At 34.1% G+C, this 14670-nt stretch overlaps 1 protein-coding gene across 5 annotated transcripts in view; it reads right to left on the bottom strand.

Moving 5' to 3' along the window:
* LOC119640907 (roundabout homolog 2) overlaps positions 1 to 11169 on the bottom strand; it is a 201409-nt gene extending 190240 nt beyond the window's left edge. For 4 of the 5 annotated variants that reach the window (XM_038039242.1, XM_038039243.1, XM_038039239.1 and 1 more), the window contains exon 1: positions 10399 to 10571. The gene's annotated coding sequence lies outside the window, so the exon portion shown is untranslated. Of the gene's footprint in view, positions 1 to 10398; positions 10572 to 10938 lie in introns of those variants that run through there. The other variant, XM_038039240.1, reaches the window with a different exon arrangement.
* Positions 11170 to 14670: the final 3501 nt, after the last annotated feature.

The raw sequence follows: 14670 nt of genomic DNA, 5'->3' as shown, positions 1-14670 counted from the left end.
TCTGTACATACTTAAGTCCGTGCACAAAATATAGACATAAAATTCTATAGGTATTTGTAACAACACACAGATATGCATTTTTTGCCTTTCTCTTTTTCTTCTTTTCTGTGTGTCCTTGTTTGTAATCATAAGCAAAAGCATAACACGGCCAGACAACACCATAATGCAATTTTGTGTTTCAAATAAATATTCGTGAGTAACGAAACAAGGAGTAGAGGAAGAAGAAGAAAAACAACAAACTACAACAACCACAATATAAGACAATAAAGACGGTAAAGGCTAGACGAAAAAAAATTGTTTTTCCTTTTTTTTGAGAGGGTTGTTTTTTTTTTTTTTTTTGTTTTTCCTCCTTCTAGTTCCCTGGGTAATAAAAGGATGAATGATATTTTACGTTGAACACGCAACCCAGGCACCAAGCAGAAGTACCAAGAACGTGGTATATGTGTGTTATATACAAAGCGATTTCGGCTGTGCGCAGGCAAACAGCAAAAAATGCAAGCACACACAAACAATGAAACGGGCAGACAGACTTATACCGAACGTTATATGAAATTCCAATTTGCGTTTATTAAGAGAATCAAAACCATTTGCACCAAAAGTAGAAATAAGAAAATTTCACCCCGACACAACAAGTAACAAGTCAAGGTCGATTAACTAGTACCCTAAATTAAAGCATTTTCATAGCAAATAAGAAAACATAAGTTTCGTTCAAATTTGTTTCGAATTTGGTGTACAGACGAGATTCTACAGATCGGTTTTAGCATATATCACTGCATCTATTGTAAGCCAAATTGAATACCACGAAGATTATTCAATCCGAAAGGGCGCATTTAGGCTTAGATATCAAAATGGATAGAAAGATACAAAGAGAAGAAAAAAGAAAAAAATTAAAGTTATCTGCCTTGCTTAGCTTAAGAGATTTAAGAGATTTGCAAATTTTCATATAAAGCGAATTTTTTCTTTATCACTAATATGAAGGGACATAATGAAGGAAAAACGTTCTTCGCATGTAAGTACGAAAGCGTGTAGGTAAAGAAAATAGATCGTATATTCTCTTTTTAAGCATGGCTGTTGTTGCTCTTGTTGTTGTTGTTATTATTTTCTTCTTTATGTATATATAATACTTCTTTCAATATTTTTTCTTTTTTTCGTTTACTCCTTTTTTTTTCTTTCTATTTAGGAAAATGCGTAGCATGTTAAAATAGATGCATTGAAGTAAGAAATAATTGATTGTGTCTGTCGGTATGTAAGCACAAGTAAGAAAGGCATTTATATCTTTTATATTGCTACCATCACTGGTTGTTTCACTTTTTAAAGCCTTTTGCTCTTCTTGGTGTTCTTTGAAACCCGTATTTATGTAATGGAAGAAGAACTTATTGCCCTAAATTAAATCCATACACCCATGCACTTTTGCTGTTGTTGTAATTTGCGGATTATTAGTTAGGAAAACAATTTGGTCATTTAATGCTGCTTTGCGCCGGTCTCGATTTCACCGTCACCGTCACCGTCACCGCCACCACCATCGCCATCATTAAAAACACCTCCATTATCGCTTTTACTAATATTATCCATCCCTTAAGAATAGTAAAACTATTAGTAAATATGTTCGGCCCTTTGCATCGTTTCTTCTTGCAAGCCTACATCAAATATAATTTAGCACTTCATCCATTAAATGCATGCTTCTCTTCTTTACTTATTTTTCTACTTTAAGCGGAGCAAAGGTAGTAGAACGTGAATAAGTAGTCTTATGAATTGAAAGGACACTTGCTGAGGATTTTCGTCTAACAATCAAGAAAAAAATCAAGAACAAATAATGTTAGTTGAAAAGATTTACTATGCAATGTTCATTGGAAATGTCTGTAGCTTTCTTTCATTCAGCAGCGAAGATTGCCATTATCTTTATTTTATCGAAACGTTTACGATACGCATAAGAGTAGTTGCTAAAAATTATGTATTCCTGATCCAGGAATGTTTGTCCATCCGTCTGTGTCGGCATTCATTCTCTTGCCCGCAAAAACTAAGCAATCAATTTCAAAATGGTTGAAAGTGGACAAAATCGGTCAAAGCTCATGCCGTCCGTCCAGTATAATTTTGGAACACACATGCATGGCGTGGAAAACAAATTTTATTTCTTACTAATGACTCATAATCAATGGGAGATAAAAGGATAAGAATGTCCGCGTATGTCTTATTATGGATCCTACAAGATCGAAATTTGTTTTCTCAAATGTTTTAAAAGCAGTGGTTTTAAAAAATTCATTTATAGTTGTACATTCTTCTTCTTTTCGTGTAACTTCAAGAGAAAAGAAGCTATTTAAGAGAGACGAGTGTCTGCTTTTTTCATTCGGGGAATATCAACACTATACGGCATAATCTGTATATTTTGGAGTGGAGAGGCTTGTGTTTTGTTTTACTAACACCTCTGTAGAAATTGGGATTACAGCTATTTACTCTTACTTTTCGCATTACTTTCAAAAAATGAGGACAAACCCCACCTGATCATCAGCTTGCCTTAGATCTTTGTTAAATGAAAAAGGTTTCTTAAAAACTAAAATTTTTTTTTTTTAATTTCCAAAGTTTTTTTCAAATCACGTAAGGGATGTCCATTATACGTATAAGCTCAAAATGGAAGGACGACAGCTGATGAAGATGGCTGGGTAATGAAAACAACAGTTCAATATCCGGCAGACGTATTGTTTTTGGAGCATTTTTGGGAAGCTATAAAGAAGATTTTCTCTAAATTTACTTTTTATTTGTTATATAAGTTATATGAGAAACGATTGAATTTCAACCGATGACTATCAAAGCTTTTCCAAATCGTGCTAGCTGGCGTAAGTATAATAAGTGTCATAGCACGTTTCCAGACAAGCACTTTATCTTTATTCTTTCCGAATAGCCTTTTGGTGCTCAAGTAAATTGTAATAATTTTATCATATTTAGAAAGAAATTTGCAACGGAGGACAATGACCTCGAAATTATTAAGTCAATAAGATCTCTCGAAAGGTAATGACCGAAATTCGTACTTGCGAAATCGGGGATCGTCGAATGACGAATAAGGCCTTAAGTCCAAGAAATTTAAATGTATATGCAGATCGAAGCGGAAACTTATATCCCTATTTGAACTGAGGTTACTGACGGATCATGATTTTATTGACAATTTTATTGAACAGATTGCCCACGATAAGCAAGTTTGGCATGCATTTCAACAATACCCTCGAATAGTGAAATAATACGTTTAGGTTTTATTGGAAAAATTCTATTACATATTTCGAATTTTTTCCCGAAATTTGCCACCGAAGTCACAACATTTGCCAAATGCAAATCACTTTTGTTGAAACCTCTATGGTTGCCGATGCTTGTGTACGATTGGGTATCCTTTCGTTTATTCGACCTCAATTAATAAACGAAAACTAAGCAAGTAAAAGTTGCCTACATCAAGGTCGTTCGGTATATTTGCATAGTATTGCCGATTAGAAGACTAGCTACGCATAGCATCGCCGATTGTAAACGAAGTGAACTGTATATAAACTAAGCAGGATGTATTTAAGCCATTTTTGTGGAATATAGCATTGTATTTGATCAAAATACATAACCAAAGATAAATATTCAACGAATTGTCGGACTAATATGTTAAGCAAAACCAGACAGTATTACCATTCACTCGCAACAACCATGTTTTGAATTTATCAACTATTCGATAAAAGTTTCCGTGCCTTACGAGAATCTAATAAGTAGGATGAACGGAACTTTGCAAAGCTTCTGAATGCTTTCCGTATTCATTTTAGGCTTGAATGAATATGAACCGGAATTACTTTTTTCTTTAATTAAGAAATAAATAAAAGGTCTGCCTGCAGATATTTTAAGAAAGAAATTCTTATTTGATTTTCCTTTAATTTCTTTACCAAATCTCTTATTCAACAAAAAATGAGAACGTCAGGACTATTGCTATAACTAACTCTCTTGTTTCTCTTTCCAGCGACTATTTCAATAATCATTAAGTTGTGTTTATTATATCTTTTCACTATTCTTTTGTTTATGTTATTGGTTTTTACCTTTTTTTCTTCACTTTCTATGCTTTTTTTGCTTCAGGGCATTATTAGTTCTAATCGTAAACGAACACAAATTAACTATTTGCGTTTTCTTTGCTCGTAAGTGTTAGTTGTAAAAAGTTTTGTTTGTTGTGAAATGCTTATCACCGTCTAAGGCGATTATTTCCTTTAATTTTATGTATGTGTAATAAAATTTTATTTCCTTAACGTTGTTTTATATGCGCTCTTGAGGGAAAATACCCTCCTACGGGTATAAATTTTTACTAAGAACTTCTTAGTAATCGTGACCCCCACTTGTAAAGTGTTCGACAATGTAATCAAGTTAAAAGCAAGAAAATGGCTTTTAATTTAGGCAACGCTTCCTTTCAACTAACGCCGCCAGACATAGTAAAAAGTGAATAGAAACAACAATCGTAGACATTCGCGATTATATGCATAAAATAATATGAAACGTTTCAATTTCACAAATTGGACATAAAAGGAGATATGTGAAATAGAAAAACAAGGTACATTTCATACATTTCTTTCATTAAAAGATGTGGGTTCTTCCCAAGTAAAGATGTAGTATCTGATCAAGTAAAAATGCAGAATATTACCAAGTGAAAGGGTAGGATCTTATCAAGTGAAGATGGAAGATCTTTCCATTAAGCAATTCGGCGAACTTAGTTTCAAGCATTTTTACCCTTCGCTTGATTTTAGAATTCTTTCAATTCCTCTTAAAAACATCCAATTAAAGTAAAGGCCCTGTCACAGCCCTGTTGAGTTAAGTTTGTTCTGCAAATAAAATTTATGAACTTTGCCCGAAGGGATCGAGTTTATATCTAGTACTACGTACCGTATAAAGTTCCGAGTTGCTAGCTTAACAAAGTGCCTCGAATTTACTTGGTAAGGAAACGAATAATTAATATATGACGTTCAGGTTAAGATCTAAATAGTCTTTTGAAAAATATTTTTGGGAAGGATCCTGTATGTAAATTTATACTTTCTAACGAAATGGTGGGTATGACTTAAACAGATGCAAATAGAAGTATGACATCAATATGAGAACACATCTGATGCGCCTCCACTCATCGGAAAGCTAATTTCTTTACTTTTGAATCGCGTTCTAAGAAAGCAATTTTTGACTACTCAACTTTTTTCAAGTGCCTTTACAAGATAGTTCCGCTCAGTCGTTTTTATGATCTTCTTCTCTCAACTTCGAACTATGGATTTAGCTTCTCACTTCGCTAGATTGTGAGTTGTATGTAATGAAATGTAAAACCAGCCATATGACCAGTCAGAAATATCCCCTATAGGTGCAGGCGCAATAACGATTAGGAAATGTTATAGGTAGAGAAAGGTGTAAGGAGGGAATAAATATAAGAACAACGAAGTTTCGTTGGTTAAAATATGTGCAAATAAAGTAAAAATTTTGAGAATTTTTACCTGAGCAAAACATCTGCCTACACCTTTCTTACTTACTTACATTTTACAAGAGTTAAATCAAGCAGCAATGTGTTTTAGCAAATCACTGAGCCGCTCTAAGCAAATCAAAACTCTACTGTCATAAGACTGTTGCTTAACAGTTTTTAACTAGACAGCGTTTCTGCTTATACCCTGCTTACTTCCTCATATTTTTGAAGAGTTGGATCAAACAGTAGTAGTTTTTAACAAATCACACAATCACAAACAGTTTTCCTGCTGTTTTGTTTACATCTATATCCTCCTCCGCGTTTTTAAGAAACCAAACCACGCCAAACGAAACTTTTCCCTAAAAGACACAAATTCCATTTTAGGATATGAACTTGATAATCTTCTAAGGTATTATCCGCGACGAGGATGACATTCATCTAAAGAGAACAAATCAGTTGATGAAAGCGTGAAACAGCATTAGACATCTGTCCGGTTCCCTGACAGATTGCCTCGTTTCAATAAATTCAGATCGTTGGAGTTTACAACAAGGGAAAACTTGAAATTAAGCTCATAAATAATAAAACAAATTAAATCTAATAAAACATTTGCACTACGATCGTAAATTTATATTTTTAAGAATTATACATTTTTTTATTCAAATAACAGATTCTGTCTCATGAAGGATTCGTTTTCAAATCTCTATTGAAAAATATGCTTGCTTATGTTTGTTTGCCACTACCAAAACGAAAATAAAACGTTTTAATTGTTTAACATGAGAGTATCATGTTTCCAATCACCATCGCCAACATAGCCTTGCATGCGTATCTAAATTATTTACGATTGTTTTTATGAACTTTACATGTACGTAACATGTCAGCTTTTATATGAAAAACATTCAAAAAGGAAAATAAAAAAAATGAATGTAAAAACAAAGTGTTTTTTTTTTTTTGAATTTAAAATCTGAGGCACTTATAAGAGCAGCTCGACTGAGTTGTTTAATTTTGACAAAGAAAGTCAAGTGTGTTCGTATGTATTTTGTGAATCTACTTAGAAAACAAAAGATTTACATAACTGCGCTCGGATTTTTCATTTCTAATTCGGCTCTTGTTTTAATGCTGCCGTCTATGTTCTCATATAGAGTTCTTGACTTTTTGAAAGTAGACGCTGAAGAACCTAGAATGCGCTATTTAGCACTAAAGATATAATGGATTTGTCCCGCCATTCGTCGGATGCGAATCTACGATATATTGTTTTTCTCTATTCAATCAATTCAGTATGTGAACGTATATACTATAGGTTGATGATCACAGGCCCATTTTGGAACAGTGAGACAACCTCTTAAAAAGTCTGTAATAGACTTTGGCCTGCAATTTATTTTATTAAAAACGCATTATGCAAACATTAACCATAACGCAAAATGATTCCAAGGACAGAAAGAGAGTCTGATCATGCAAAGAATTAGGAGACAACTTCTTCTTGCAAAGTCATATTAGATATTGATCTAAACGCTTAAATATCTCGCTTAGCTTCTTAAAGGATAAGAATTTTCGAATTCACTTTCCCTTCAATTAACAAAATACGTTGGAATTTTTACTTCTTATTTTGACATGATGGTTACTAAAGATCCGCCACAAGTCAAATATAATTTTCTTATTTTCTTTAGATAGAAAGCACATGGGAGGGTTAAAATTCATTCATTTCCGAATTTCTGCACCATCAAGTTTAGGCCTTCGCTTCTTTTTCTTTTTTTTGTGAAACTCCAGTGGTTTAAAGATCAAAAAACTATGCTATGTACATTAGAACGAGGTGTGCCAAACATTGCATTTTTACCGAATGAAAAACCCGAATTTTTTGCTTAGTTTCTTAGTTACGTTCTTTCATAAAAAATTCTTTCACATGTCTATCTGTCAACACATCACTCGAAAGGTAAAATCTCTTCGCATTTCCTCCTAACATCAGCGTAAGTAGTTTTCCATCGGCATTGCTCTAAATATTCGACTAATGCCCAGAAGTGGTCACAAGACCACTTAAAGAGGGAAATAAAAAGAAAAGTTTATATATACTTAAGATCGATTGCCGAAAACTCACTAACTTCAAAGATGCAAACTATTACTAAATTCATGCAAGTTAAACGGTTATTCCAAATGGAATCCACGGCGTTCTGCAAAAATTTACGTCGAATGCATCTGATGGCAGCGACAATAGGCAGTCAATGGAAGCTAAACCCATTTCAAATCGTACAGTATTTACATATCTTTTCCTTATAGTCTCTCGTCCTTATTAGTGTCGCAAGCTACAATTCGATAATGAAATATTTTGAACAGAATCCTCATTGGTTTAGTATTCCCAATATTAACATGAATTAATCCTAAAATTTTCTTCTTTTCGGGACTAAAATAACCGCACATTGTAAAGTGAACGAATGTAAGATCATTCTTTTGGGCATTGTTCGAGTTCTGCTGCCTTATTATTGGAAGAAGTGAACACGTTCGAAGAACACGATAATTGCAACTTCCATCCCGATAAACTCTCCTAGTTTTAAAAACCATTCAAAAATCGACATCGAGCAAGTCCAATTCCTAGTACGATAGAAAATATTTAATTGCATAGTTTGGGATATGGGCATGGTGTTGCGTCGGACAAAACGTAAAATCTACCAATTGGTCCCATACATCGCGTAGACCTCTCATACCATATCTCTCTTTCCCCACTTCTTTCTCCATAACCGTCATCGTCAGGGACATCCTCTACATGACTCGTCATCGACAAAAAAAAAAAATAATATAATAAATGAGAATATAAAGCTGAATCATATTCAGCTATTAAAGGATACCCTGAATAACTGTTAATTCTAGCGAACGAACCTTTTTTGTTCTCATCGTCCTAAAGCATAGGTTGCGCCCAAAATATAATTTAGATCTTGCGCCCCCTTGCTCAACTGTATCTAGATGCTGAAGTGTTTTGGTCTAATCTTCTTGGTTATACTTCCCTTAACCTAGTCGTTCTGGAGATACCCTTAATCTGTTCTACTTTACCCCATAACAGCAACCCACCTGAACTGAACGTTGAACTAAAAGTCGTACATTATTCATGTCATATGTTGTATTAGAAATGATTGTTACAACATCTATATATGCATACATGTTAAGTGTTGCAATAAACACAGGTTTATATATAATATATACTGTGTATACAAACAAGTCGCATGTGTTAACTATTTTAATGAAAATATTTTACGCCACATGACCCACAATGAATATATATCCTAAAACTCGTCTCAAGCCAGATATAATTTTCTTACTTATTTTCTTTTTGTTTCTTTGCTTTTCTTTCTTTCAAAAACTTTTTGACCGTTTAATTAGTAATTACGTGTATTACAAGGCAAAACGTGAATGTGTGGGTTCAGTTGATGTATTGTATAATCGCTTGGAAGTACGTAGTACGTAGATAATTGCAGGTAATTGACTATGACAGAACTCATAATAGTCTGCGGTTAAGATTTTACAAAAGTAGTAATCATTTTAAGAAGCAACAACAAAAACATATAAATGAAGTTGTTAAGGTTTTTGCTGGGTTTAGTAAAATAGGCGTAGTAAAGGAAAGATAATTATAGTTTCGCTTAAAGTGAAATTTATAACTAGCGCGTTATTGCTGGTCGACGGGAAAATTTTCCATACCTTTGATGAGCAAAATTGCTATACATGATTAAAGAATAAAAAATAGCGATCAATAATTACCAGCACTACCCATCAATTATTTCCTGTCCTTCAAGAAGTCCATATCAAATTTAGAAAGTGACACGAACGTCAAGTGACGTCTGTCAAAGTTTTATATAATTTAAATTATTCGTGTCTCGAGGTACATTGATCTGGTTAGCGAAGCTGCTTTTCTTATTTCCAAATATTCATATCTACATTGTTTTTTGATCGGAAAGTGTGAAGTTCAAGGCCTCTAGCTTAGCTTAGAAAGTACTTTGGAAATTCTAGTCCTTCGATAACCATACTTCTACAGTGACTTACTAAGGTTACGCAGACACCGGTGATGTGGAAAGCAATGGCAGCCTTAAAGTTGTATTTACACCAAAAAACATTAAACAAAGCCTGAATTTTTTATTTCTTCTCGACTTTCGTCTTCGATAATCGAAAAGGGAATCTGCAAGAGATCGCTGTCATCCTAAAGATATCCAATTCAATTAAGTTATTTACTACTGTACATAAGAATTTTGGCATGAGAGAGCTGGGTTCCTTATTAGAAGGTTTAGATTAAATGACATCATGATTACGGAAGCCGAGCCCTGTTTTCATTATCATATACACGCAATTTTGCAAAAAAGCAGACTCCGTTATGAAACAGCATCGAATTCGGCAAAAAGATATTCATTTGTTACTCAGTCCTTGGAACTGTTCACCGATGTATATAGGCATCCTCTATGATGAAATGAAAAAAATTGATCCAAAAAATGGATGCAAAGACGAACGAACCTTTATCCATAATTTCCTTCGAACTTGCGATTAATGGACCAAATCATTGGAAAAATCTAAAAAAACAAACGGCAAATAGATTAAGGGACCGGTTTCAATACTTCTTGGATTAGTTATTTTTTTCGAACTAAACCTCTAACATATAGGGACTGAAGTGAAGCTACGTGGCCCCCTGCTTCAAACTCTGCTCTGCCATAAACAAACTAATATGTTTCTGAAAGTTTTCACATATACGTTGAGTGTGTTCAACATACAGTCTGCAATTCTTGGAAATATTTTGGTGAAATTTGTTACAATTGACACCCGCTGGCTCATGCAAGAACGCTATTGCTAATGGTTCGGACAGGACCACTTTCTCGACTACTTAACCAACCGGTAAGACAACCCTTCCCGCCGGGCATCTCGCATTTAACTTATTAAGGCTTTTAAGAACAGTTTCTTAATCGATAAATAAGAAAAACAAATCTCGTACAAACCTCGTGTATCCTTTTGGGCGGCGACTTTTTTTTATTCTAATTCTTAAAGTTAATAGGTTTTTCTTTTAGCATCCGTTTTAAACTGGATTGCCTTTCTGGCTTCTTTTTTTATATTAAATGCAATGAACACAAAATTTAAAATTTTTCCACTTGAACTTCGTTTCAATTTTTTAATTTTTTTTTTTTTTTCTTACACAATTTTCAAAATACTCTCATTCAGTACACAGTGTATATATATGTACGTAGGTGTATAAATGTATAATTTTCTTTTTCTTCTTTACTCAAAGACGATAACGCGTTCAAGACATGAGTAATACAATAGCACGCACACTAACTGTAATCATAAGCATTTTACTTGAACATTAATATTAATCTGTAAATATTTTTAATGCAAAACTTTATACGTGCGTTTGCATGTGCATATGTATGTAGTGCACGTAAACTAATACACAAATTTTTAGTTATGTATGTTTCTTTTCCTTTAAAGAGAAACGTTTATTTTTAGGATCAGATCTATGTTTCTTTGCTGTAAGGCCTTACCTTACGTTAAGTTGCGTACCGGTACACATATACACTCGTTTATGTATTTCTTCATATACCTCTGTATGCCGTGTATGCTGTTACATATGTAGAAATACACATATTTTTTATATACAATTTGCAGACAAGCGAGCGTCCCGTTAACAGGCTTAGGCTCTTAATGGCGGTTTTCTATTTCCTTTGGGGGTTGTTTTCAAATTTATTTCGGATAATATTTTTAGTTTTGGTAAACAAAAAAATTTTTTCGCAAATCTTTTTTCTCTCTTATATTTTAATAATTTTAAATTTTATTTCAATTAATATTTTTTTTTTTTTTTTAATTATTTTCATTTCATCACACTAGACTTGATCTACACAATTCTCTCTTCACTACATCTGTATAAACATATCGCGAACAATTCAAGCGCTTACACCAACCGTTCCCGGGCAGTAACTGAAACAAACTGTTTGCCAAGAGTGGCTCATTGATGAGATATGAAAAGTACATAGAAATGTTTAATGCAGCGAATTCCGTAAACATGTACATATGTCTATAGATGAATTCGCTTACAGGTTGGGGTGCATTGCCTTCCATGCTGGTTCTATTTATGTGTGCAGTACTCTTGCCTTCATTAGACCAGAGAGAGAGAGAGAGAGAAAGAGAGAGTGAGCGAGTGCGTTTGTGTATGTATATATGATAAAAACAAGATAAATGTTTACTTGTGTAAGAAGTATCTTAAAGATACTTTTTCATAACAAAAGCAATAAGTTTCTCAGAGAGAAACAGAATCCCATCAACTGCTAGAATTTCTTGTACAACATTACAGCTGATTATTGTTTTGAATTATTCACTGGAAATACTTGAAAGTGGGAGAGTAAACTCCAAATGCATCATATATTTGGCTAAGAAAAAAAAAACACGCTGATATTATTATCTCCCTGTCTTTCTTTTTAGCCTGATTTTACATCGGCTTGGTTTTTGCATAATTCTAAAACTTGTTCGCATTTTGATATATCTTTTGTATGCAACATATAGCGGTTAAGAGATGTAAGGAATATTTCCCTGTCCCTTTTTTACGTTATTCTGAAAGAACTTTTAAGCATGAACTTCAAAATAGGCTGGAAAGAACGTATCATTGCCCACTAGTCAGTTTTCAACAAGAGAAAAGGTTTTCCCATCATTACCTTACCCCGTGCCTAGTTCGCACTAATAGAATGAATGCCGTTGCGTGGAGAACGGTTCTTAAGTGACAAACCATAATCTTGACCATAATCTCTTCGATATTGTCACAATATTCTTTTCCTATGTTACATGCCCGTGTTTTTTAGTCTGAGACCCTCACTAGTAGTACATTATTGTTTCGTACAATGCCTGGTTTTTTCCTTACCCGAAAAATAATGAAACTACTGTTCAAAACAAATACTGTCAAATAATTTGAGGAATTTGTCAAGATTGGACGTGTAAAAGGCTTGAAGACGTAACCTTGTAAACAGCATCAGGCAATGATTCTAAAATATTGTGTATGTCGGCGTCGTTCTGCGATTGGGATTTTTTTCAAGCATAATTTCGCTGACTCCTGGTGGAAATAAGAAGCAAAACGTTTTCGACTTCGCCCGAACCCTCTATTTGTGAACAATTTTAAGTCCCGATTTTTTTTGTAAAATTGACGGATTATTATATAAAAATGGCAAAAAGGCTATGCACTGTTTCTGGCGTCTTTAAAAGGAACATAAATATGAATAACCGATCTTTTTGAGCCAAAAGGGAGTCTACATTACGGTATCATCGTAGACACAAAGGAAACGTTTAAACACACAAACGTTTAAACACGCAAACGGGATTTTGTGACATAAAATTTATATCTCAAAACTTCAAGAAACTATTTGGTGCATGCCTACTAACTTACTCCATACCTCTCGTCCTATGACTTTTCCTGATCACCACAATGCCCGCAAGTACAGGGCGTATCCTCTGAGTGGCTGGTCGTAACACAAAAAAAGAAAAAAACACAGTCACGTACAACTCAAAAATAGGAGTTTCAGATGAAAACCTCAGATTTCTATTGAGCACTCTACTATACTACTTGCCTTCTCGCCTCAAAGGAGAACGGAATCATATTCATACATCCAGTAGTTATTTGCAACATAAAATAGAAATCGAAATATCGATCGTACATCGTATTGTGTATACCGTATACATCTCCAATTAGGTATAAATTAGCGGTGGCAGAACGTTCTAGTTAATGGGAACAATTCGAAGACATATTCGCGTACTCCATCTCCTTTAAAACGTGAATTTTTGACAATTTTGGACGATGTAGCTAATTTACAAGCTTGACAGATAGATTTTATTACGAAGATATTGAAGGCCAAATTTAATCTTTTAAATCAAGGGCTGTGCGGTTTCGATTGAACAGTGTTTTTTTGTTTTAATGAAAAACGAAGATATTTTAATTGTAAAATAAATTTGAAACCAGATTTATTCTACTGAGGAAGGTTTTGTCATAATATTAGGGTAAAAGTAATTGACCACAAAAACCTAAATAGCGACACATGCATATATACATCGGTCCATACCGAGACTTAGTAAGCAGAAGAATTACTTATCTTGCAAAATTCAATCTTATTCACCCAGACAGTCTGCTTTAAGGTTGATGCAGTCAAATCAAAGTTTCTTCAACTTCTTTGTAGAACGATCTGTCGCGCAGAGGGGATGACGCTAGCATTTTACTCAAATCTTTTCTCAGGGGCATGGTTTTTTAGATTTACAAACACATAACAAGCGTTAGGGACTGGACGGATGGGAAGGCGCGGGGACGAAGTTGTATATATGCGAGCTTGTCCCTGCGGTCATTGATTTTTGAAAAGATGTGCATATACTACTGCAAGTAAAAGCAGTACATATTTGGAACACGATCCGTTCATTTTATGGAAAATCACGCGTACAATGCGCTTTTTTAATACCTTCAGGATGTCAGCTATCTCTTGAAACTTCACTTTTCAGTTACCGGGAATAACTTTGAATGCCGTTTTTATTTATTCTGCTGTAAGCAAACCCTTTAGGCGTCCATTTCATTCGACATCATTAGTGTCCATTCAAAATCAGCAAGTCATCGTCAAATAGTCGATCCCTTCGGAGAAGCGTTGCCGTAACATTTCTCAAGGCAGTGTTTGTTTCCCATCAAAAATTCGGATTTCTCACTTTGTCGAAAATAATAAAATCGATCGAAATGACATGAAATTTAAACAGACAAGATGGTCTTTTCCATATTTAGATAGGAATTTCTTTATAATAGACTATATTTATATGTTAGTAGCGGGAAATATCGATCGATGAAGAGAAGATCGGATGATAGGCAGTTCTAAAGAGCTGGCCCCATCTCAGCTTTATGTACAAGCGTTCTTTGTAGGATTTCCGCCGATCGTTTCTATACAAAACGACCTACAGTGCAGTTTACAATAAGGATCATCCACTACACGAGCACATCTACTGAATGATGCATATCTCCTGCCCACCTTAGGTTAACTATAGGTTTTTTATTTATTTACCTCCGAAACTTCATAACGATTTGTCTAATTATCATTTCTTTAATATTTCCGTAACTTGCTCCATAAGAATTCTTTGTTCTTTTTTATCTCTCTTATATAAAAAGGTGTCAGCGGAATTTATCTTAATTATCGCCCCATTAATTTGTTCGAAATTTAAACTGGTTTTTTTTTCTTTGCCCTATATCATTAAATAACATATAAAAA

This window comes from Glossina fuscipes, unplaced genomic scaffold, assembly GCF_014805625.2.
Source record: "Glossina fuscipes isolate IAEA_lab_2018 unplaced genomic scaffold, Yale_Gfus_2 133, whole genome shotgun sequence".
Classification (NCBI taxonomy): Eukaryota; Metazoa; Arthropoda; class Insecta; order Diptera; family Glossinidae; genus Glossina; species Glossina fuscipes.
This window is presented reverse-complemented; position numbering and strand designations above follow the sequence as displayed.